The 4,123-nt window shown below is 40.3% G+C and overlaps 1 long non-coding RNA gene across 1 annotated transcript; it reads left to right on the forward strand.

Annotated features, from left to right (window-relative positions):
* Positions 1-1,106: 1,106 nt before the first annotated feature.
* Positions 1,107-1,709, forward strand: LOC118600274. The gene is made up of 2 exons (XR_004949897.1): positions 1,107-1,176; positions 1,344-1,709. It is a non-coding gene; the product is annotated as an uncharacterized LOC118600274 (long non-coding RNA).
* The last annotated feature ends 2,414 nt before the right edge of the window (positions 1,710-4,123 follow it).

The following is a 4,123-nucleotide window of genomic DNA, read 5'->3' on the forward strand; positions in this document are numbered from 1 at the left end:
CTTTGGTAATTTTTTGATTGCTGAGTTTATTCTATGACTTTAAAGTACGTATCTTATGCTGCATAGCAATTTTTAGAAGCTATTTATAGATTTGTGTATTCTTCATTTATTTTTTTGGATCATTAACTAATCATGTTTCATGTTTATGCTCCAGTTAACAGCAGTAGAAAGTAAGAAAAAGGATGACAGCTCACTCAAGTAAACCTAAAGTATAGAGAAAATGTCATTTTTGTGTCCTGTTGTTTAGGAATACATATACTTTGCTCGAAGGTTCCTGATTGGAACAGGAAGTCTTTTATTTTGAAAGAAAGTCGTATGAGCTACTGTCAAAAGTAAAAAAAAAATTACACTTTGAGAAAATTCCAATTTATCTTAATATTTGTGTATTTTTTGCACCCAAAAATAAATATAATTCAAATTTATGATAAAAACGAAAATATAATGATGCGAAGTAGTATCAAATTTTCATAAAAGGTAAAAAAAAACTTTGCTACTCCTATTAGGTTTTGATCAGTACCAAACAGGCCCAAATGGCTCTTTTACTGCCAAAGGTTGCAAAACCCGGCCCTAAAGTATCAAACAAACTAATTTCTGATCAAACCAACAATCAAAGCTGATGTTAATTCGACTCGTACTCTCCACCACAGTTTTAACACCTCACTACAGCTCTCATAACAGAATTTCCTCTTAAGAGAAGAGAACATTAATTTACTTGAAAGCAAATGACATCCTGCAATTTCTGCATGGCAGCAAATCTCCTCTTTGCTTCTGCAGTTTATCCTAATCTAACCTGTTGCAGGAAATTGAACATTTGAGTCTGGTCAGGGGGCCATCTGAGGGGAGACGCACAAACACAAGGACACTCCAGATAACTCCTTCCATTTGGTGGAGAAATTCAAAAGATAAAGTATTTTTTTACATGGAAATATTCAATTTAGCTTAATGGAAACCTTTTATGAATTTACTCAATTCTGTGTTTCCTCCTGGAACCTCTACCAAAGGAGGACAGAAAATAATAAACATTTGCTAAATTTTCTTTTGTTAATTTTTTGAGGTCACCCTGCAATGTTTTGCATATTCTTTGTACTCCTCAAAGTGAGAGGAGCTGAGAGAAAGAAGCAACCAGACTTTGCTTGAGCGAAAGGTCGGATGAGCGAGGCCACCGCGGCTTTGAAGGTTTGTCTGACAGGCTACAGGAGGTAATCAGAGGAAAATATGTCCTCTCCTCCTCCTCTTTTAGACCACCATTAGACCAGTCTGCCTCTCTCTCTCTGGGAAAATTGATTTTCTCCCTCCTCTTCTCCTCTTTCTCCTCCTCCTCCACTCTCGGGTTCCATTTGAAGCTTGTTCCTCCACTCTCAAGAGCGGTTCTGCGAGGACAGAGAGCACAGAAGGCCACAACAGGTTGCTCACACATCCCCCCTGTAGCAGAGCTTCTCTGCGACACAGACAGAGGCCTGACCTCCAAGTTTTTTTTTGTTTTTTTTTTCCACCGCATCTTCTTTATTCTCTTCCCTCCTCTGCTGTTCATTCCTCCCCTGCCTCCCTCCCCTCTGCCAGCCAAGTCTTGGATCAATGCACCATTGATTTTCCTATCAATGAACGTTAGTATTGGATCAGACTGCTGCTTGCTCTGTCCTGCCCTGTAACCTCCATACATGCATAAAAAGGGAAATAATTTGATTTTGTTGCAGCCTTGCTAAAAAAAAGAAAAAAAAACATTGGATGCTGCTGAAAGAAAGGAAGCAGGGTGGAGAAATGTTCTAGTTGAAAGCACAGGAGCCAATCAATGAGCGGCATGAAAGAAAAGGTAGGAAATGAAATCAGACAGAGGCTGTTTAGTGCTCTGCTTAAAGGAAACAAACAGTCATTGGTCAACTGCCTGCGAGTCGATTCACTGCAGAATAATTCAGTCTGACTGGCAACCAGTTGTAGCCGTTGATAATAGCTACTAATCATGACAGTGAATGGATGTGTGTGCTTTATGCACCTTTGGGTGTCTTCTCCCCCCCAACACTCACACACACATCTCCCGCCTCCTCCAACACACATCCCTGCCTCTTCTCTCACCCTATAATGGGCTCTGAGTCAGGTGGAGATTGACACTTTTCTTTCTGCTGTGCTCCTTTTGTGTCCGACATTGTATTCATTCCACACAAACCAACGGTGGCCTCTCCGAGAGCAAATTTCTGCCCGCATCAGCTACATTTTGTATCACCAAACAATGAATGATTGCTGTCCTCAATTAGCATTCATGCAAAAAAAAGGGAAAAATAACGAAGGTTCCTATTTTTAAATGTTGGTTCTGCAATTGTAAAATCCTGGAATGAGGTTCCTTATGTGTGAATTTGAGATTGTTTTTTTAGAGTGTTTGCATGAAAACTGATGCTCAGCTGGGACCCCCCTGTGACAAAGAGCCTCAGGTCCATCTTTTGCCCTTTTTAACTGCGAAGCATCTGCCCCTCTGAGGAACCAAGCAACCACTTTCATTTGTTTCTTGCTGTAAATGCCTTTAAATACATTTATTTATAATGTTTTTCATATAAGATATATATATTAAAATGTAAAACAATGCATTTTAGTTCATACAACCCTATATTAATAGATTATAAATAAACCTAAAACCCTTTTTATTTATTATTTTTCAAATTAAAAGATATGTTTAAACAGCCAGGATTTATTATTATAAAGCTGAAAACTTTATTCTTTACAAACAAGTTTTCCGTTTGCTTTCAGGAAGCACACACACTCCTGGAGGCATGCAGTGGGAGCTGGGGAGTTGAGAGAGAACCGCAGGACTTTCTGACATGTTAACCAAGACTATAACCTTTCTAACCACAAAGTTCAATTACTCACTTAGCTCTCTTTGATCCAGCCTCCCCTGTTCTGATTGAGGTTTTATCACATTGACTGACTCAAATGAGTCTTTAAGCGGGCTGAGCCTTGAACAAACTCTTCATCAAAGTTACAGCTCTGGAAAATCCAGTTCTGCTCAGTAAGTCAAATGAAAAACCATTAGGGATTTTCAAATTAAAAGCACAAATTCAACAGGTTAGGATTTTTTAAATAAGGAAAAAATTTCTAATTTTGATGTTGAGTTTATATTTGAAAATTGTATGCACTGAAATAGTTTTAAATTTAAGAGAATTCGAGTCAAATGTTGGTGCGTAAACGATCCTCTCCACTCGGCGCGTCCGCGGATAAACGTTTCGCTCTAAAACCAGAAACCTCTTGTTTCAATCGTCCCATAAGATAATCGTTCACTAAAGAGCAGAGATGCGGCGGCGACTACACCGCCCTCCGCCGCGGTGAAGTCGGGTGGAGCTGAGCAGGATGTGTGTGTGTGTGTGTGCTCCTAACGGCGGGCAGCAGCAGCTGCAGCGGCCGGCAGGAAGCTGCTTTTCACCGGCAGGAGGAGCAGGAACAGCTGCCCCTGCCGGCTCCTACACCGTGAATAACATCATTTACAACAAAACGAAACAAAAAGATCAACGTTTTTGCTTTTTTTGTTTAAAATAATAAATAAATAATACATATTTTTACTTTGCTTATTTCTCCTTTTTTGAGCATTTGGAGCTGCCTATTTCCTTTTAAAAACAGTGTTGCCAGTCGAATTTAGTCTATTTTATTTCAATTTTAATTTGCTATTTCTTTATTTTGAACACAAATGTCAGTTACATTTAGGATTTATTTGCGTTTAATGCCCTTTGGCACAAAGGCAGTAAACCGGTGGAATCATAAACGCACTCCAGGCTCAGGCTGATGTTGTTCTGAGGGATCCAGAGGGATAAACAAACAAATTGAACACTTTATGTGTTTCTACTGTCGACATGGTGCAAAGAATCGGCGCAGAAATCTAGAACCGTTTTGTATTTGATGTGCCCCCCTGTCCGCTCCGGTATGGTGCTTCAGGCACCCTGCGTCCGGAAAGGTGGGTGATGGTGGTGGGTGTGAATGCGCGCTCTGGCAGAGGCAAATGTGAAGTATTTAAATTTTGCACATTAACCCCCTCCCTACACCACCACCAGCAGCAGCAACACAGACTCCTCTTTCCTCCCTCCCTTCTTTGTTCCCCTCCACACATGGAGATGCACCAAACCACACCACTGCCACCCAGCGGCAG

Source organism: Oryzias melastigma, linkage group LG20 (genome assembly GCF_002922805.2).
Source record: "Oryzias melastigma strain HK-1 linkage group LG20, ASM292280v2, whole genome shotgun sequence".
NCBI classification, from domain to species: Eukaryota; Metazoa; Chordata; class Actinopteri; order Beloniformes; family Adrianichthyidae; genus Oryzias; species Oryzias melastigma.